This window comes from Lontra canadensis, unplaced genomic scaffold (genome assembly GCF_010015895.1).
Source record: "Lontra canadensis isolate GAN:19392208 unplaced genomic scaffold, GSC_riverotter_1.0 scaffold150, whole genome shotgun sequence".
NCBI classification, from domain to species: domain Eukaryota; kingdom Metazoa; phylum Chordata; class Mammalia; order Carnivora; family Mustelidae; genus Lontra; species Lontra canadensis.
Window position 1 is genome coordinate 1,509,953 of NW_022631144.1, and position 21,864 is coordinate 1,531,816.

Consider the following 21,864-nt stretch of genomic DNA (forward strand, 5'->3'; position numbering starts at 1 on the left):
AGAAGCCTTTGTATTCTTCCTTTATCTACATTTACTCACTACACATCTCTTTTTACATATACCCACTTTTTATAAAAATACAAGCAGAAACACATTTAAAAATCTTTCCCTTTTAACTTCTACCCCCAAATGTCACATACCGTACTGACATCTTTGAGCCTTCTTTTGACTAAGCAACATGTCTTGGAAATGCTTCCTTATCAATATATAGAGAGCTTCCTCATTTTTTTGTTTGTTCTCTTACATCTGTATAATATTCCATTGTGCACTGTGTCATTGTTTATTTAACAAGTCCTCTATCTGATGAACAATTGTGTGGTTTCCAAACTGCTACAATTGCACACGAATGACCTTGTATATACATCATTTCACACACGTGCAAGGAAATCGGTGGGAGAAATTCCTATAAGCAGGAATGGCTGGGATGGACAGGAACTGTATCTGAAATTTGACAAATACTGTCATTTTGCCTTCAGAACCTTGCTGGCAGAACCTCTCCCTGCCGCTCCCCCTGCTTGTGCGCTCTCTCTCTCTCTTTCTCCCTCTCTGACAAATAAAATCTTTAAAAAAAATTAAAAAATAAATTCATCTTTTCTTGGTGAGTCATTCATTCATCGATAGGCACAGATGTGCATTCCCTGGTAGACGGTGTGGGACAGAGGCAGGCTGACTGTGTCACTGTTCTACAAACATTCTCCTTCTTTGTCCCCCACGTTTTAAAACAGATTTTATTTATTTGAGAGAAAGAGAGAGTGACAGAGAAAGATCACGAGAAGGGGGGAAAGATAGAGGTAGAAGCAGACTCCCCACTGACCAGGGAGGCCGAGGCGGAACTCAATCCCAGGACATGGGATCGAGGATCATGACCTGAGCTGAAGGTAGACGCTCAACCGACTGAGCCACCCAGATGCCCCTTTTCCAGCCCTTTTTATCTAAGCACCGAGGGCAGGGGGTGCAGGGCTCTTTGCTCCCCTCTCTGTGTACAGCAGAACTCCACTGTCTTCTCTCTTCTCCCTCCTGGCTCCTCCTCTTCTTTTAATGGTCAAAACTGTCTCCATCTTACTTGGGTTTTTCATTGTGATTTTGCGCTTTTGTCACTGTCTCTTCTAATCTTATTCCTTTCCTAGTCGCTTTCTCTTTTTGGTGTCTCTTAGAAGGGCTACTACTTCACTTACACTTTCTTCTGGGAACATTTTGCTTTTATAGACTTCAATCCTCAATCTCAATATCCTCTTGCCCCTTTCTGGCCAACTGACCTATGACAGAACACCAAGGGGAATTCACAGATCCTTTGGTCCTCCCTGACTTTGTAGCTTTTTGGTCACTATGGAATGACCCAGTGAGTGGGGGACCAGCAATGCAGGAGCCACGGTGGGGGGGGGGGGTGAGGGGAACTCCTGCTTTGAGAAACTTAAAAAACTTATTTAGAAATAAAAGGTTTTAATTTTGCTTAAATGTACTTTTTATGGCATTTTAAAGATTTTTATTTATTTATTTGACAGAGAGAGAGATCACAAGTAGGCAGAGAGATGGGCAGAGAAAGAGGAGAAGCAGGCTCCCTGCTGAGCAGAAAGCCCAATGCGGAACTTGATCCCAGGACCCTGAGATCATGACCTGAGCCGAAGGCAGAGGCTTTAACCCACTGAGCCCAGGCGTCCCCTTTTATGGCATTTTAAAAATTTATAACCTTTGCCTTCTAGAGCAGTTTAGTATAGAGCTCTCCTCGACAAACAGTGTTCCCCACTCCCTGCGTCCCACCCAGAGTGGGGTTTTCGTTGCAATTGATGGGCCCATACTAACACATCATTACCACCAGTAGTTCATGGATTATATTAGGGTTCACTCTTGGGGTATGGTATGTATTAAATGAATTTGAACAAATGTATAATGTCATGTGGTTTCGCTGTCCTAAAGGTCCATTTGTCATTTTGAAAGAGAAAATCTTATTTGTAATTACCTACAGAGAGGTAGCATAATTGTTTTAGTACCAGGTACTAGGACTCTTGCTTAACCACCAGGGCATTTCTCTATCTGCTTGCATTATCGCTCAGATTCTGTTAACACTGGTTGAGCATCTAACCATATAGAAGGCACCGAGAGAAGGGAATTTCACCACAGTGAGCCCCAGTTTACCACTGAGGAAACTATCAAAGTCAGGTTGTCACCAGGTAGCAAGTGATGGTATTAGGACCCACCCCAGGGCTGTATCTCCTGCAGTCAACCTTTTCCATCAGGATGATGTGATTGTCAACCATTATCATGTGATTATGAATGAATTTGGCAGCTTTTCCAGTCATATAATACAATGCCCTAAGGAGTTAAGTCCCTAAACTGGCTGGTTTAGAAGAATGTGTGAAATGTCTGTGTTGCTTCGAAAGGGCGGATCCTAGTTGAACTCTGCCTTTAAGACTTGGGAGGGAGGGGTAGGTCATGGGAATCAGAAGTAGAAACATGATAGAGAGGGACTTGTATGCCACCCCAATTTTTCATGGGAGTGTGAAATGAACTCCTCCTCTTCCTTTTTGTTTTTAAATTATGTTCAGTTGGCCACTGCATAATACATAATTAGTTCTTGATGCAGTGAACTCTTCTGCATGCATTCACAATCCCTGAGGAAGAGTACATATATGGCCAAGGACTTCTTTGGAGAGTGGAGCTTAAGCGGGGGGCTTTCAGTGTGATTAAGGTTCTGGTGGCTCTGAGGTGTGTTTTCTTAGGATTTTCAACTCATCTTCTGCTTCTGGTTGGTGCAATAATGCAGACTTAGGGTTGTCTTCTATTTGGGAATACCTGCTTTCTACTCCCCAAGGGGGAAGTCAGGATGAGGTCCAGAGGCTGCCCCCAGGCTGGGAAAACACCAGAGGGAATTCATTGGCTTTGGTGTCATATTCCAGCATGGGATAGAGTTCCATGAGTCTCTAACAGTAGCAGGAAGCAGTAACGGTCTCAGGACTTGGGGTCCTGTGTTCCATGTGTCTTGCCCATCAGGCTGACATTAGCACCTCTGAGAGGAATGCCTGGAAGACAAATTTTACCTCCTTGAACAATCCTTTTGCTCAGGGTCAGCCCAGAGTAGCAAGTTCCAGGTACCACCCAAGATATCTGATTTAAGGAGAAGAGTGATGTATTTAGAAAGGGCCAGCGATTTGACAGCTGCTAACATAGCCTTTAACACAGGTATTAAAATGAATACTGAGCTTAGTTCAGTCTGTCATTTCCTCTTAATACTTGAAAAGCCACAGTTTTGTTTGAAAGTTCCCTCAAAAGGCTCTAGTGGATGAATTTATTCTTCTGCTTGACTGCACTTGGAACCCTCAAGTAAGAGCCACCTTGAAATAGAAACTAGGAAAATTCCAGACTTCTCTGGCCAAGAGGAGCAGTAAAGGTATGTTCTGAGGTTTATTAAATAATTAACTAGTTGTTGACATGTTGGGGGAGAGGGAAAAAAAGCTGAGGTGTTGGCAAGTGTGAATAGAGGTTAGTAAGGATGTTGGGTCATGTGGCATATAAAATGAGGTAGAACGTTTTCATGTTCACTGACCTTTGGCTCAGGCCAAACCAAGGAATGTGTTCTTCTCACTCAGTTAGGTCTTTGTGTGGTATATCATTGTTTTTACTGTCTAAATGACTATGGTCAAATGTGATCCAGCAAATCCTAAAGTTCTATTGGTTATTGGGAGCAGACACAGCTATGACTTGAAGGGAAGAAAATGGAGAGAAACAAAACCCAGAACTAATTGACCATTTTGACTTCCCCTCTGTAGTAGGTTTGATTGGAAGATTGGGGAAGGTTTTCTATTAAATTGTTCTGAGACTAACAATTCAGAGCTTCAGAAAGGAAGGATGTTCTCAATTTGGTGAAACCTTTGATCTGTGTCCCCCAAATTTCAGCCATTTGTGTGTCTTCTTTGTAATTTTTGTCCTGCTATTACTGCAATTTACTTAACACTTTTCAATGACTCACTATATGACTTAACTATTTTTATTTTAAGGAGAAAGTTCTCCCACTGCTTCTCCTCCTGGACTGCTCAATGTGATAAATGGTGATAACATCCACTCAAGTCACTAAAGGCAGAAATTTGCGAACCATACCCTGGGCTGCTCACTCTGCTCCTTACTCCACTTCATGTTTTATTAACTTTATCTCCTATGTACAGGGTGAACAGACAGTTCACCCAAACCAGGGTACTTTGGGAGACAAAAGGAATACTATTAGCAATTTTACTTAGAATAAATTGGATCTGTCTGAAGCAAATAGGAATGTGTGGTCAACCCTACATTTCTTAGGTCTTGAATCATCTTCCTTCTCTTCATTTCTACCATTGCTACTTAAGTGCAGGCCTTCATAATCATTTGCTTGTACTAGTGCAGTAGCTCACTATTTCCTTGATTTCAGTCTTGATCATTTAAAACACATTGCACATATACATTTGATATATCACCCTCTTAAAATCCTTCAGTGGTTCCCCAACTTCAGGATAAATTTCAAATTCCTTAGATGGTCTATGAGGCTCTTTATAGATCTGGTTCCTTTTTATTTTTCCAGCCTGTGAACTCATTTATTTATTCATTTGTCAACATTTATTGAGAGTTACACTGAGTTGGCACAGTTTTAGCCTCTGGAATATAACAAGAAATAAAATGGGTTTCTGTTCTCAAGGTATTTACAGTGGAATGGTGAAACAACTAAGGGGATATTACAGTAAAACATGCTATGGTGAAGTACTGCACTCTCTGATCTCATTATTCTAAGTGCAGTTTGGGGGCTAGTAGCATGAGCATCACCCAGAAGCTTGACAGAAATGCAGAATCTTAGGGCCCTGTCCCAAACCCACTAAATTCAAATCTGCATTTTAACAGAATGCCAGAGTGATTGGAATGCACTCCAGTTTGCAAAGCCTGGTCTGTGGGACCCGTGGAAACACCTGGGTCAGATTCCCAGGGACAGTCATGCCTGGAGGGGGACTTGGAGCAGGAGACAGTTTGCTAAATGAAGGCAAGGTGGGAAAAGGCACACAGTGGAGAGATTCTCCTGTGCTGTGACACAGAGAGACAAGAGAGAATATGCTGTTTGGTGGGAATTACAAGTTTTTCAGAATTTGGGGAACATAGGTTGCAGGTGGGAGCCTCAGCTAACTCAGAGATACCCTTACTCAAGGGAAAAAAAAAAAACACAATCAATTTCAGCACCTCTATTTCTTCTTTGAGCCCATCTAGAAACATAGTGATTTAGAAGAAACGATTTGAGTCACAGAGACAGCAGAATAGAGGTTAGCATTAAGCTGGAGAGAGAGGAGAATGGGGAGTTACTGTTTAATGGGTACAGAGTTTCTTTCTTTCTTTCTTTTTTTTTTTTTTTTAAGATTTTGTTTATTTATTTGACAGAGAGGGAGAGATCACAAGTAGGCAGAGAGCCAGGCAGAGAGAGGGGGAAGCAGGCTCCCTGCTGAGCAGAGAGCCCGAAATGGGGCTCAATCCGAGAACCCTGAGATCATGTCCTGAGCTGAAAGCAAAGGCTTAACCTGCTGAGCCACCCGGGCACCCCAGGTACAGAGTTTCTGTTTGACATGATGAAAAAGTTCTGGAAATGGATAATGATAAGTGGTACAACATTGTTACTATACTTAATGCCACTAAATTGTACACTTAAAAATGGTGAAAGTGGCAATTTTTTTATTTTTTAAAGATTTTTATTTATTTATTTGACAGAGAGAGAGAGATCACAAGTAGGCAGAAAGGCCTGCCGAAAGAGAGGGAAGCAGGCTCCCCACCAAGCAGAGAGCCAGACACGTGCCTCGATCCCAGGACCCTGGGATCATGACATGAGCCGAAGACAGAGGCCTAACCCAAAGAGCCACCCAGGCACCCCAGAAAGTGGCAATTTTTATGTCATGTATGTTTTACCACAATTTTTAAAAAGTGAGTACTTTGAGTCAAAGAAGACTTAATTTTCAAGTTCCAGCTTTGCCATATTTTTGCCATGACATTGCAGGCAAATCAGGTAACTTCTTGGGAACTCAAAGTCTTCATTTATAAGAGGACTAATGATACCTGCCTCATGGACTTGTCATGAGGATTCATTAGAGCAATGCCTGTAAAGCACTGGGAGCTTGTTGGATTATCTTTATGCCCATTCAACCTCAAGAAGCATATTCTTAGTACAATGCCAGGGATAGCCAGAACTCTGCATTGCAGCTAGAATTACTCCTTTCCTCTCTCTTTGATGGTGGCAGTGGTTTCCAATTGCCTGGAGAGTGTTATCAAACCCCATTGTCTGGAAATGAAGCAGAAGCATCATTATTCCAGGTGTTCCAATGTGCAGCCAAGGCTGAGAAACTCTGAAGTAGCAGTGGGTCAGAAACTCGAGTGTATATCAGGATCACCTAGAGCATTTGTTAAAATAATTCCGGGGCTCCACCCCCAGAGTTTCAAGTTGAGTAGATACTGACCAGCCCCTTCACTTTATACCATGATCTGTCTACTGGCTCTTCACTTTTGTTTGCAGCCTGTTTCATCCACCCACTACCTAACCTCTTCCAGGTCCATTACTCTATTGATGTTTTTCTTGAAAACATTTGCCAGTAACCTTTCTCATGCCAATGGTCTTGATATTCACCAACCTATTCTGGCTTTAGACACAATTCACCATGTTTCAAAATTCTCCTTTGAATTCCAAGCCATACTCTTTGTGTTTTCTTCTTTCTGTCTCCTTCCCCAACTTAGAAGTAGGGATTCCCATGTGAGACTCCCATCACCATAAGTTTGGGTCCCTATACTTATCCCTTAGAAAGAACAGTCTTTGAAATGAGACAGATATGGGTTCCTACCTTGTACTTGGGAAATTCACTTGAAATCTGAGCCTCATTTTTTCTTTCTGGTGAGTCATGGGTAATGATAATAGTGCCTCCATAATAATACATCCGTGGCACATAACACCCAACTCTTAGTCATTATAGTGGTTCACCTTTAAGAACATGGTAAAATACTGAAGAGAACTCCAGGAGCTGTGGGACTAACCCATGAGATACAGAGGATACAGATACAGGGAAATCAGGATTTCCCAAGAGGTAAGGTAAATCAGGATTTACCAAGGACTTTCCAGGGATCCTGAGAAGACAGGGAGGTGACAGATGGGATTTGACAAAAGGAATGACCAAGAGATTCCCTATGACAACATTAAAATGTGAGACTATGGTCTTGTCTGTGCACAGGAAGGGTGTTATTAATGGTGCTAAGATAGGCTATGAAATGGTCCCAGAGGAAACCCACAAGGGAATTTCAACTCCATCAATGTGGAATTCAGTCCTTTTGGCAAGAAACAAGATGATAAAGAACCTGCTACAATTTGCACCATTTATTATAATTGTGTGCAAAACATGACCGCGGGGTGTTACACAGAGCTCTTGTTACAAGATGAGGTCTCTGAGTGCTGTTTCCGCGGGGTGTTACACAGAGCTCTTGTTACAAGATGAGGTCTCTGAGTGCTGTTTCCAGTCGATGATGTTATTCAGCAGAATAGCTCACATGTTGAAATTTGAAACTCCTTGGGTGAAGAATCCCTCTGCAGGCTGTACCAGATGTTGCTTGTGTGGCTCCCCAAGCACAGAGAGATGAGTTAATCCTTGAATTATTCTGAACTTGCATCAAACTCAGAGGCTTTGATCCAATGAGCCATGGCAATAAAAAACAAGGCTATCAGAAGAGCCGTGGGTGGTAGTCCTGTCTCAGAGAGGAACGGGGCCACTGGCTGACGGCTACATTCCAGAAGGCCTCCAGATGCAGAGAGCCATGAGCAGAAGGCCTCACTTAGTGTGATGTTGTGAAAATCCTGCACTTGAAACACATGTGGTCATAAACAAAAACTTCCTCACCCTTTACAGACCCTGCCGAAGTATCACTCTCTCCAAGCTGTTTCCTTGAATGTTCCAGGCCTCACCGACCTCACTTACCTTCTTTTAGCCTCATCATCCATAGAACACAGCTTGACATTTGGTTATTCTCCAAATACACAGTCTTCTCCCCCTGGTATTTAGCAAGTTCCTAGAAGTCCTAAACCAAGTATATTTTATGTGTCTTTGTACCTCTGAATGCCAAGCACTCTTAAGAGGCATCATGGTCATCTTTTCATCCCCCAAGTCTAGCACAGTATCAAGCATGTATCAGACACTCAGTAAATGAGTAAACAGGTGCTTATTAAATGAATAGAATCAATGAATACCTAAGTGGAGTTGGCATGAAAAAATAAATAAGGTGAGGTGTCACAGGCATTTCTTGTTTTGTTTGCCCAGCATTTCACCTACCTCCCTTCTTCCAGAAGCTTCCTCTCCCTTATCCCCATCTTTGCGGTTCTCACAGGATCTGCCATGTTGTTTCATGACTCTCTGGAGTTTACCTGACTGCAGCAGTTTCAATGATTCCTTTCCTGGGATTTTTCAACTTGGAACTGGAAAGAATGTTAAGAGAGGTGGGTTTTTTTCCCCCTAGTGACCAAAGTTATTAAATGTACTGTTAGGGAGCTATTGGCTCGCATGTTTTTCATCACTTGAAAGCTGATCGCTAGCTAGAACTAAGAATGAAACTAATGAAGAGAGCAAATGGAAGCACAGAGACAAGAGGAATAAGAACCCTGATGCCCTTGAGCTGCTGCTGTCAGTTGTTGCCATGCCCCAGGCACATTCCTGTCTTTGGGTTTCACAGACATCACATTATCCCTTATAACAACCCTCTCCTTTGCTTAAATGAGTTTGATTTAGGTCTCTCTCTCCCTTGTAACCACATAAGCCCTAACTAATACAGAAGTCCCTGCTTAGTGGTAGACACACTCCATAAAAAAGAATGGATGAAAAAATCTCACTGTGCCAAATTATGAGGTTTTACAAACAGGAATTTTTCAAAACTTCCCATTCTTATTTGTGGTTTTGATAGATAGCCCTTTGATCCCTGCCCTCCTACCACGGTCCCCAGGGGTAGCATAGTTCTGAGTATAGAGAGGGCACCTGGTATACATGGCAGGTACAGTTTCTGGTGAGTTGATTCTTCTTTTTTCATTTTCAATGACTTTTTAATCTGTGTGTCTATTGGTTGAGAATCTCAGATGCTTGGGGCTGCAATGCCAGCTGTGTGTGATGGAAGACATTTATAAAACTTTGTAAAAGTGCACATAGAGTGATGGGTTTTGAACAGCCACCATGAACTGAACACAAAAGGATGTCCTCATGAGCAAAGGGAAGGAGTCTTTGAATAGCTCCATGAGACAAGATGGTATGAGAGACTTACTGGTGTCCATATTTTCTGAACTTCAAATTTAGGCACATGTCCCAGTGCATCTGAGGGAAATTTATGGGAACAATGGGACTGCTTATTTGATGTTGGGTCACTGGCTCAGTATCTTTGGTTACCATATTTGTAGAGTTAATCTGTAGCATCAGAACTTCTTTAGACAGGCTGTTCTACTTACTGTCACCTGAATGGCTATGTGTGTTTTATCCTTAGCACATTTTCTCAGTAAACTTCAGGTGCCAGATACCTCTTCCTGCCTTACTTCATCTCCTTCCATTCATATCAAACCTGTCCCCCAAGTCCAGCTATCCTATCTCCTCCAGAAGTGACTGTTCTATCTAACCTGCCACCCATGACATTTTATCATTCATTTTAAGAATGGCAAGGATAGCCTCCTATCCAAACTCCCTTTCCCATGAAAAATATCACTAATAGATATTGGTGCTCCTTCCCTTCAAGGCTGGCAAGAACATCAGAATTCTTCTCAACACAGAATCTGAGGCAGCCAATAGAGGCCCTGGGGTTGGCAATAAAGGCCCTGGGGTTGGCAAGTGGCATGAAACCTAGTTGCTATCTCTGATCGATTCCCTTACATTATTATTTGGAGCTTTTGGATGTGCTGTTTCCTTTCTTCAACTGAGCCGTTAAGTTGGGGACAGGGATAACAACAGCCATATCAATAATTATAACAGTAATAATAGCAAATATTCCTTGAATACTTACATGTGCTGGCCCTTTAATCCTCAATACAATCCTGTGACAGTATTAGTATAATCTGTGTTTTATGGATGGGGAATCTAAATCTTATATGTATTTATTAAATTTATTTTTAAATAAAAATTATATATATTTACAGTATATAACATGATTATTTGGTACACACACATATAGCGAAATGATTACTGCCTTCAAGCTAATTAACATATCTTCTACCCACATAGTTACAATTTTTTGTTATTGCTGTGATGAGAGTACCTAAAATCTATTCTCTTAGCAAATTTCTAGAGTATTCTCTACAGCATTATTAAATATAGTCACCATGCTGTACATTAAGTCTCTATATTTATTCATCTTATATAACTGCAAATTTGTACCATTTGACCAACAGCTCCTCATTTCTTCTACCTCTCATCCCTGGTAACCACCATTCTACTCTTTGCTTCTATGCATTCAACATTTTTATAAATGACCTCATTCAGTTTTTTCTTTCTATGTGTGGCTTATTTCGGTTAGCATAATTTCTTCTGGGTTCATCCATGTTGTTGTAAATGTCTACATCTTCTTTTGAAAGACTGGACAAGGTTCATAAATATATATATATATATATATATATACACACACACACACACATATATATGAACACACACACACACACACTCTCTCACATATACATAACAGTTTCTTAGTCCATTCATCTGTTGATGGACACTTAGATTGTTTCCATATCTTGGGTCTTTTTTTTTAAAAAAAGATTTTATTTATTTATTTGACAGACAGAGATCATAAGTAGACAGAGAGGCAGGCAGAGAGAGAGAGAGAGGAGGAAGCAGGCTCCCCACTGAGCAGAGAGCCCGATGCGGGGCTCGATCCCAGGACCCTGAGATCATGACCTGAGCCGAAGGCAGAGGCCTTAACCCACTGAGCCACCCAGGCGCTCCCCATATTTTGAGTCTTAAAGATAATAAGTAACTTGTCCAAATATACACAGTCTGACTACAGCAGAACCAGAACGTGATGTCTAAAACTTTGCTCTTAACCAATGTGGTGTGTTATGTTGCCCTTCTTTCTATTATCCAACTAACACAAAGCTGTGTGCATAAGTATTTGTTGAATTTAGGTTCTTTGAACATAGGGTTTTTATAAAACAAAAAGTTCTTAACAAGGAATATAGGGAAATTGAACTGAAAATACCAGAAACAAATTCTCGACAAAAAGCTGGAGCATACTTGAAAGAAGCCTACTTCACTTTTCCAGTACCCTTGGCTCAAGGCAGTGCTATTCCGCATTCCGCAAATAAGCACGCTTTAAGCAAACAGAAATGCTAAAGATCAGCTCTAAGGAGAGGGGCTCTCTGGTGAAGAAGCAGCTCTGGGAGCTTGAGAGCCTCCAAGTGGATCCTCACGGGAGCTCTGCTACCACCCAGCCACTGGCACCTCCCTGGGACTCTGTTTCTAAATTTGTAGAATAATTCATTTACACTCGTTTATCACTACCCAAGTGTGTTTCCTAGAATATTGACCCTACAAGAAATTTGTATAAAAAGTAGTTGTTCTGTCAAATGTTAATGGGAAATTGCATTTCCCTTTGGGTGACACATAATCCATATTAAAGGATCTGAGTAGCCCAGCAGAAGGAACCTGCTTATTTAATTTTTACTTAATGGTTATTTAACTCAGCATTTCCCGGCCTCCTCTGGTTTCACATAATAGCTGCTAAAATCGCAGAGCTAATAGGTACTTAGGTAAAAAACAATTGGCTAAATATTTTCTTTCTTTCTTTCTTTCTTTCTTTTAAGGATTTTATTTATTTATTTGACAGAGAGAGACAGTGAGAGAGGGAACACAAGCAGGGGGAGTAGGAGAGGGAGAAGCAGGCTTCCCGCTGAGCAGGAAGCCCAATGCAGGGGGCCTTATCCCAGACCCTGGGTCATGACCCAAGCCGAAGGCAGATGCTTAACGACTGAGCCATCCAAGCACCCCTTCGCTAAATATTTTCTAAAGATCCTCACATCCTATAAATCTCTAAAATACTATTACTTGACTATAAACTGCCATCAGTGAATTAAAGGTGGAATCACAGTTTCAAGTTTTTGAGATTTCTTTGTCCAAAAAGTTGAAAGGTTGTTAAGATGACCTATTCAGGTTTAGCAGTTCATGCTACCCTGTGATTTTCCTGAAGCGGACAATAGGGGGTACTAGTGGATTGCAGTAACGGCCACCCCTCCACAAATGCCGCAAGGGCCAAGTGAAGTTGTAGCAATCAGCCCCAATTCTTTTTCCAGCTGAATGTAAAGCTACTGAGAACCAATTCCTCTCCTTTTTGGGTCTTTCTCTCTCTGTGTCTCTGTCTCTTTCTCTCTCCCCTTTGGAGGAAATATTGGGATTGAATCAGGATAGATAAGACTCTATGTGTGCCCTTTACCTTTAGAGATAGAAATCATATAAAGCAACTCTTTTCAGTTGATTGTATTCATTTTGGGGGCAGTATACTTGACAGTGGAAGTTATTGGACTAAACATGGAGCCTCTGAGTTGATAAAGGAATTATTTCCTTTATCAAATATCTCATTTTAAAATAAAAAGTTATATAGGTGAAGAAAAGAATAAACTTTGTTAGGATGTAAGTTCTTTTTAAGTTATATTTTCTCTCTAAACTTTGGGTGTAATTAAGGCTTATGCAGTAAGACTTTTTAATGATGCGGAAGACTGTAAGAAGCTTTGGGGCAAGATGGAGATACATAACTTTTTCCCATTTTTGTCATTTTCTCATTTTTGTCATTTTCCTGTGAAGTAGAACAAGGCAGGCAGGTCTCGCCAACCCAAGCAAACACAAGAGATTGGAGTGACCTGTTCTAAGATGATATTGTCACTTTTCCTACCTCCTCCCTCATTGTTAACTCCCTGCTTCCCCTTGTGCTTCCCCTACAAGGAGCCCCCCACTTAGGAAAGAAACTTTACATAGACCTAAGAAATGTTTTCTTTAAGAGAAAGTATAAACACGGTGGATTCAGGAGTATAGCGTACAGAAAGGAACAGAGGACTGAGAAATCACTTTTCACCTACAGAAATTCTCTACTTCCTGGCTCGGAGGAATGTTGAGCTTGGTGACTTCAGCATTCACCTCATCTCATCCTTACCTTGTGTACTGGAGAGGGGACCTGATGCTCCAGGCAATGCAGTGACGTGTACCAGCCGGCAGATGCCTGCTCTTCCCGAGGCCTCTTGTTAGACCCCAGTCCCAACACTCCAGGAGATTTCAGGCACTCTTCTCTGCAGGTGACAAGGTGCACAAGCAACGGCCACATTCCACACTGATTCTATATGCTGCATGGAGCATCTTGGTGGAGTGTCTGGTTTGTGACAATCCCATTCTTGCCCCATGAGAGCATGGTGGGGGGCAGGAAATGGCATGTGAGAGGGTGCTGCTGGACCAGCAGGCAAAGCCCAGTTTGATTGATTTCTGACCCATCTCTACCACTCACTTCTCTCAGAAAGATGTTGGGAAGAGCTCAGAAGCTAATTAACCAATTTAAGCTCTTTGGAAATTTTCTGGCACCTGAGAATTCCAGGAAATACTGAATCATAAAGTCCAGAAGAGGAAAAGATTCATGAGAAAAGGGTGAAATGAATATTTATTGAACAACTCCTGTATTGTTGGACATATTTTTTTCAACCTCACAGTCACTCTCAGAGGTATGATCCTCTTTTTATAGAGAGGGGAGGAAGAGGATCCAAGTGGCTGAGGAGGTGGGCCCAAATCACTGAAACCGTAAGTCAGGATTTGTACCCAGGTCTGTGTTCACTGCTCAGAACCATTACACCTTTACTGTTTGCACTCAACTCTTATTTTCTACTAAGGTGAGGCTCAGTCCATATCCTCTATGTGTGAAATATTTTTTTTTCCTTTAACTTTTTCAAATCTGCACAGATAACAATATTCTACAGCCACATTTGTGTCTGCCTTTCACAATCATTAGAGTGAGCAAATTCTTCCTAGCATCTAACTAAAGAGATGAGAGCTACTGGCCTTGCCCTCAGGGAACATGGAAAATGGCTACAATGTTCCGGTTAGCAGCAGCTTCCAGTCCTGCTTCCAAGTTGCTTCTGTTCAAAGAATCTCCAATTCAAAACACATGCACTGTCGTGGATCCTCACCCTTGTCCCAGATGCTCAACTCTTTTTTGGCCCCTTCTAGGGTGAGCCTGAAATATCACTCAGATTCAGGCCCCAGTAACCCGACTGCAATCAAGGTGGATCAAGGCTTTTCCTCTACTCCCATTGTTGAGCTGAGCTCTGATCGGATCCCTTTTTTCGAAGTATGTTAGAAGGCTAACATTTTTTGTGTTAGCTGTCAGGGACCAGAAAACAAAGTTTCTTACACAGGGAATTTGCGGACTTGTTTTGATTCTTTACAAATAGGAAAATAGAGCCTAGGAGCCCCTTCACAAAAATCACGTGTTCAGGGCATGATAGGAATGAGTAGCAATACAACAACTTGCACTTAAGCTTTGTGGAAAATGAAGAGAATTTGGAGTTAGAGACCTGGATGTGAATCCTGTCACAGCTCCTTAGTAGCTATGTGATCTTTGCATGTTAGTAAACTTTTCTAGACTTTCATTTTCTTTGTGGAATGCAAGTAATAATATGTCATTCATAACTATGTTGAAAAGATTCCTGCAAAGTGTTCTATAAACTTTTAAAGATATTATTATTAGCACTATTGCCATTGTTGCAGCACTAAAAAAGCCTATGCCTGATTCAAGAGAAGAATAACCTTCAATCTTGCTACTTTGGGGCATACCTTTATTCTAGATGCTTATTACGTGCCAGGCTTTACATATTTCAAGCCTCATGTATATTAGCTCATTTTTACCTAGAAGGTAGATGCTATTTTTAGCATTCTCATTTAACAGCTGGGGCAAGGAAGTGAAGTGAATTACCTCTGTCTATGAGCTCATAAGGGATAGAACCTAGGCAGTCTAACTCCAGAATCCCGCTCTGAGCACTTTATCAGTTAGGACTCATTCTGGATGTGAGTAGCAGAAACCCAATATAACAGTGGCTTCAAATAGATAGAAGTTTGTTTTTTTCTTATGTATGAGTCTAGAGGTTGAAAATTCAAGACCAAGCTACAGGCTTGTCTCCACAGTGCTTAGGGCTCCAAGCTCCTTTTCTGTTTCAATTCTCCTGATGGGTAGTCTTGTTCCCAACATCCAAAATAGATGCTAAAGCTTTAGCCACTACATTTACATTCCAAGCAGCAGGATGGAGGACAGGATAGGATAGAAAAGGGACAAAACACATGTCACTTATTTTATGGAGGACGGTTCCCAGTTGCGGCCATTTGACATTTCTGCTTGCTTTCCATTGATCACAGTAGCAAGGGGGCTGGAAAATGTAGTTATTATTCTAGATGGCTTTGTGGCCAGTTAAAAACTGGAGGATTTTATTACTGAAAAAAGGGAAGAGGTAGTCAGAGGTTAGATGGATGTATGGAGGAAGAGGAGGAGAAAGGGGAGATAAAGCTGGAGAGGTGGACAGGGGCTGGGTGAGGAAAACTTACTCAGTTCTTCTTAAGTTCCCTGCTGTTCACCACTCTAATATTTGGGTTTATCTCCAATTTCAGCAGGTGAGAAGGGAAGGCAGGGCTATGCGCTGAAAACCACCAGGTATGGCCACTGAATGGCCCTCTGAAGCCTTATAATAGGCATTCATAGAATACAATACAGGTGTCCACCTTGGTGGTGGCCTTGAGGCTGACTGGTTTCAGTCTGAGCTCCATTAGCTCATTAGGTTAAAATGGGGGCAGGTGGCCACTGACTCATGTCTCCAGAGAGTGCCAAGAGAGGAGGTGGGTAAGAGGACACTGAGATAGAACACAGGCTGAGTGGTCCTCGGCTGGCTTCTCTGAACCCCCAGAGAGAGTCTGGATGGCATACACTGGAAAGTAACTTCATGGTTTCCAAACTCTTTCTCTTGAAATGCGCAAAAAGATTGTGGTAGGGATTGCTTTGCTCCCTATTTTGCCAGTGAGGAAAAGGAAGTCAGAATCTTCCCAGGATATTCAGCAGGATGCGGTCTTAGAATGCCAGGTAATTCTTATGTTCAAATTACTTTGAGAAGCACCATGCTCAGGGTGCTGAGTGATATTGAAGGGTCACATCCAGGGTGGCGGATGAACCAGGAAACCATAAACTCCATGATGGTATTGAGTTATGTCTTTCATCATCACACTGTAGGTACTCAGTAATATTTGATGAAAGAATGAATGAAGACAAGTTTAGGTGCTCAGCCTTCTTGGATTCTACTTCTTCTGGTGTCATGGAATAATCCTAGAATGAGCTCACATTTTTCATGCTTAGTGCTGACAGGGTAGGAGATACATGCTATTAAAACCTCCATTTTAGAGATAGAAACTGAAGTTAAATGACTTGCACAAGTTTACATAGATAGTAAGCAACAGAACCAGGATTCAAACTCAGTTATTAAAGAATAACTAGTCCATGTCAGTAGATTTAATCATAGCTCAAATCATTCCCCATGAAATAGAGTCTATTCCATAGATATTTAATATAACAGTTAACCTAATACACAGATGTGAGTCCTGTCACTTGACACCAATGTTACAGAAAAGTTCCACTCTGCTTCATAGACTATTTGCTCATATTGAAGTGCCAAACTAGATTGGCGGAAAGGAACATATATTGGCCTTGAATGTTTACTTTGCTCATGAGCACACATCTGTTTTTGTTAATGGGGATGAGGGCAATCAGAACTAGCTCTCAGAAGCAGACATTCTTGACATGGAATTCTCTCCCAGTCCATGAAGCTTTGTCATCCATCAGGCTGCAGAGCAGGTTGTCAGTTTAGACAGTGGCTGGTTGAAACTAGAAGTTTCTGGACTCTTCAATTCTTTCAAAGGAGGCATTGTTTCTTCAGGGTCTTTAGCTGAAGTTGAATCTTAAGAAGATATGAAATTTTATGATGGAGTAACTACATCAAAAAACTCTGGGTTGCCTTAGAGGAGTAAAACAGCTCTATGGGACGGGGGTGTGGGGGTGTGTCCATCTAACAGCTCTTCTGTTTTCTAGCAACAAATTCTAAGTACAAGAGCTGACCCTTTTCCAGTCTTCCTTCTCAGGCATCCCTCCACCCCCACATCCACTTTTGTATCCACTGTCCCAGCTCAAGCATATGTGAGCAAGGAGAGGTTGCCCACATTGGGGAATGGTTTCCATTTCTTTCCTTTGCTGACATTTTTTATAGAAGACACAACACACAGATTGCACTGGCAAATGTTGCCTCATAACTTGTTTGGCATCAGCAGTCTTTGTGTGTTTTCTTGCAAGTTCCTCATCTGTCTTAGATGCAGGCAATGCCCTTGCACCAACTGACCCCGATAACATAGGAGCACATAGCCCAGTGGGTGGTCAGTTAGTGGGTTTCATGAGGACTTTGTTTTGTCACTCAGCTGCTTTACCTGAAAATGTGTTATAGATAGGATTGTATGCTGCTTGGAGGCAAACGAATGTGACTGGGTTTGGGGTCCACCCCACCACCCCAAATGATGAGAACAGTTGTCAGTTCATTGACTGACAGAACTATGTCCCATGACATCTGGTGGAAATGAAGCTTTTTCAAAGAGCAGGGTATGAAAAAATAGTGGGGATGGGACGTGTGGATATAGAGGGCCTCAATATTAAGTCTGTCCATGAAGTTCATAGTCTGTTTATAGTCTGACTTTGCATTTCTTTTCTAACTCACTAAAATTATTGTGATCTTTTTTCTTGATTACAGAAAAAATATGATGACTTATGGTTCAATACTTCTCTATGTAATTTCTTATACTTTTGACATTTATATTATGCTTCTAACAGTTACATTGTTTGTTTTCTGGGATATCTACACATTCCTTTGGGAAAAGCATTATGTAATATGTACATATAACCTCTTGTCATCCCAGCCACCTTCATCATCTCCCCACCCCCACAGGCCACACAAGTTTTTCAAATTATAACTCTGCCAAATAAAGGGAACTGGAGTTTTGTATCCTGCCTTCTTGTGGTGCTGACAGAATATGATATTGGGCAAGGAACAGGTGCTTAAAGATTTGAGCAGGAGGGGACTTGCACCCACTCCAATCCCTCTGAGATAGATGGACCTGAATTAGGTATGTTTAAATGTAAAAACTGAACAGTAACTTCAAGGCCGTGGGAACCCAGATGGTCCCACCCCTTCATAAAATTTCCCCTGCACCTAGCTTGGAGGGAGATGAGGCACCAGTACAGAGCCCCACCACCTTTGTAATGACCATTTTGGGCTCCAGGTTCCTCACCATCAAGAGAGGGAAAAGAAACTGGAAAAAATACCTGATGTTTAGTTTTCTGCCAGTTTTGTCCTGTGGAACACTGAAGTTGGATTTAATTTAATACAGAAAGATAAGGAAATATTATAACATGCACCGAATGTTATGTAAGAATTATTGACTGTTAACAATATATGTAAGACAAAGTGATCCTCAATTCACAATGAAATTAAAATTTAAATGAGACTTTTCTTTCATTAGATTAACAATGATGCTTTTAAAAGTTCACACTTAGATGCTGAATGAGAGTGAAGAGAAATGGATATGCTTATGTATTTTCATTGTATTTATAAATTAGTATCATCCTTTTGGTTCAAAATTTGGTCATTATTAAGAGGCCTAAATTTTGACAGCAACTCTTCTCTCACCAATCTTTTATGATGAAATAATCAGAAACCTGGGTAAAAATTTATACACAAAGATGTTCATGGCAGTGTTAATTTTAGTTATAATGAATGTGATATAATGAATTAGGTAACAGTGTGATTCTAATGATAAGAAAATGGTTAAATAGATGATGGCACATCCATAAGATTTCATATTGAAGTGGTCAATAAGACTTTTTAAAAATATCATGGCTCTCTCCTGGATGAAATTAGATATAGATATGTTTAAGTCAGCTCTTATGGCATAACACATCACTTTAAAAAGTGGCTTAAAAAGTTCTCAAACTGTGAATTGGCTGGATGGTTCTTCTGGTCTAGGCTGGATGGAGCTTGATGGTTGAGAATTACCTCACTTACCTATGTGGGATAGTGGAAACAGTGGAAGAGCATGGTGCCTCTCTCCATGTGATCTGTCATCCTCTATGTAAATCTTGGGTGGTTCTAAAAGCATTAAGAGAAACAAGTCTCAAAGCACAAGGACGTTTTAAGCCTATACTTACATTATATTTGCTACTGTCCCATTAGCCAAAGTCAGTCATATGGCCAAGGTGAGTCAAGGGGTAGAAAAATAAGGATTAACCTCTTGACTGGAGGGTCTACAAAATATTGTGTCCATTAAAAAAAAATACATGTTGCACCACGTGACTTGATTTGGCTAATAAAATGTGAAAACTTTGGGGACAGAAGCTTTAACAGTCAATGCATGTTTTCCTATTTTCTCTTTTCCTTTTTACACAATAGCCAGATACATTTGAGATGGTAGCTGATCTATTTGGCTTGGTCCCAGAATGATCAAGATAAGCAGAACTGGCATGTCAAATTGCACTGGACATGTGGCTTGAATAAGAAATAAACCTTTGTGGTTGTGATGAGCCCTGGGTGTTATACGTAACTGATGAATCGTTGAACATTACATCAAAAACTAATGATGCACTATATGTTGGCTAACTGAAAATTAAAAAAAAAAGAAAAAATAAACCTTTGTGACTTGAAGCTATGCAAAAAGTTGAGATTTTTTGTTATTGTTACAAAACCTAGCCTATCCAAACTAATACAAAAATTGTGTGGGAATTAATGTGATATTTTAAAAGAATGATTTTTCGTGAGGGAAAATTTTCATTATATAATTCTATATCAACAGGCAGCTTATAAAGCAGGTATATACTTGCATATGTTATGTAATCCTAAATTTGTCAAAACAATCAAAAACACAGACACATAGCCTGGAAGGAAATACATCATAGTGTTAACAATAGAATTACAGGTAATTTTTATACTCTTCTTTCCCATGTTTTCTATTTTATTTATAATCAATGTTTATTATCATGCTAGGTAATTTTTTTTTTCAGTTACTGGTCACTCCTCCCTGTCCATTGTCAGGTGATTAACTGTACCTCCCATGGGAAGATTTCATGTCCTTACCTCACTGGGTGTGACTATGTGATGTACTTTGGCCAATGAAATGTGAGTAAATATGGCATTCATCATGTAGGCAGAAGGTATAAGACTTATTTTAAGGTTTGGCCGGTTCTCCAGGTATGTCCTGTGTAGGGACTGTTCTTCCAGCCTGGGTCCTAAAATGAGAAGATAAAGTAGAGCCCAAGGTATGAGATAATTAAAAAAAATGTGTATTGATCTCTGCCCCAGGTTCCTGGCAAAGAACACCTAAAACTCTTACAATACCCTAAGTGATCAAAGCAGTAGCAGCATCTTTTCTGTCAATATTTGGTCTTTGACCCCCATTCCTGACATGGAGCTCCTAAATCCATTGGAATTTCCTGAGTGACAGCGGTGTCTTTGTTCTATGAGGTGACTCTTGGTTGCAGGCTTGTCACCAGAAAGACCAAGCTATGATTACAAGCTTGGAAGAAGGGAGAGGGACTAGAAATGGAGTTAATGATTGGTCATGCCTAGATGATGAGGCTTCCATAAAAATCTCAAAAGTATGGAGGTTTAAAATGTAGTGATCCAAATGAGATAGAAACTAGAAATACAGTAGAATGCATCAATGAAACTAGAAGCTGATTTTTTGAAAAAATCAATAAGATCGATAAACCATTGACCAAACTAATTCAAAAGAAAAGAGAGAAGACCGAAATTACTAAAATTATGAATGAAAAGGGAGAGATCACAACTAACACCAAGGAAATAGAAACAATCATCAGAAATTATTATCAACAGTTATATGCCAACAAATTAAGCAACCTAGACAAAATGGATGCATTCCTGGAAAACTATAAACTTCCAAAACTGAATCGGGAAGAAGCTGACAACCTGAATAGATCAATACCTAGCAACAAGATTGAAACAGTGATCAAAAACCTCCCAAAAAATAAGAGCCCAGGACCTGATGGAGTTCTACCAAGCTTTCAAAGAAGAAATAATACCTATTCTCCTGAAGCTATTTCAAAAAATTAAGCAGAAGGAAAAATTTCAGACTCTTTTTATGAAGCCAGCAATACCTTGATCCCCAAACCAGGCAAAGACCCCACCAAAAAGGAAAATTTCAGACCAATATCCCTGGTGAATATGGATGCTAAGATTCTCAACAAGATCCTAGCTAATAGGATCCAACAGTACATTAAAAAGATTATCCACCATGACCAGGTGGGATTTATCCCTGGATTGCAAGGGTGGTTCAACATTTGCAAATCAATCAATGTGATAGAACAAATCAATAAGAGAAGAGAGAAGAACCACATGGTCCTCTCAATTGATGCAGAAAAAGCATTTGACACGATACAGCATTTGTTCCTGATTAAAACGCTTCAAAGTATAGGGATAGAGGGAACATTCCTCAACTTCATAAAATCTATCCAGGAAAAACCCACAGCGATTATCATCCTCAATGGGAAAAAGCTGGCAGCCTTCCCTTTGGGATCAGGAACACAACAAGGATGTCCACTCTCACCACTCTTGTCCAACATAGTATTAGAAGTCCTAGCAACAGCAACCAGACAACAAAAAGAAAGAAAAGGTATTCAAATTGGCAATGAAGAAGTCAAACTCTCTCTCTTCGCAGATGACATGTGAAGACTCCACCCCCAAACTACTAGAACTCATACAGCAATTCAGTAATGTGGCAGGATACAAAATCAATGTACAGAAATCAGTTG

At 40.7% G+C, this 21,864-nt stretch overlaps 1 protein-coding gene across 3 annotated transcripts in view; it reads right to left on the reverse strand.

Annotated features, from left to right (window-relative positions):
* Nucleotides 1–16,486: 16,486 nt before the first annotated feature.
* The window catches only part of WASHC3 (WASH complex subunit 3), a 125,002-nt gene continuing 119,624 nt past the window's right edge, over nucleotides 16,487–21,864 (reverse strand). Inside the window, exons 7-10 of one of the 3 annotated variants that reach the window (XR_004381112.1) lie at nucleotides 20,171–20,322; nucleotides 19,106–19,189; nucleotides 18,367–18,405; nucleotides 16,487–16,957 (exon numbers count right to left, since the gene is read on the reverse strand). The gene's annotated coding sequence lies outside the window, so the exon portion shown is untranslated. Of the gene's footprint in view, nucleotides 16,958–18,366; nucleotides 18,406–19,105; nucleotides 20,323–21,864 lie in introns of all 3 variants that reach the window. The other 2 variants (XR_004381110.1, XR_004381111.1) reach the window with 2 other exon arrangements.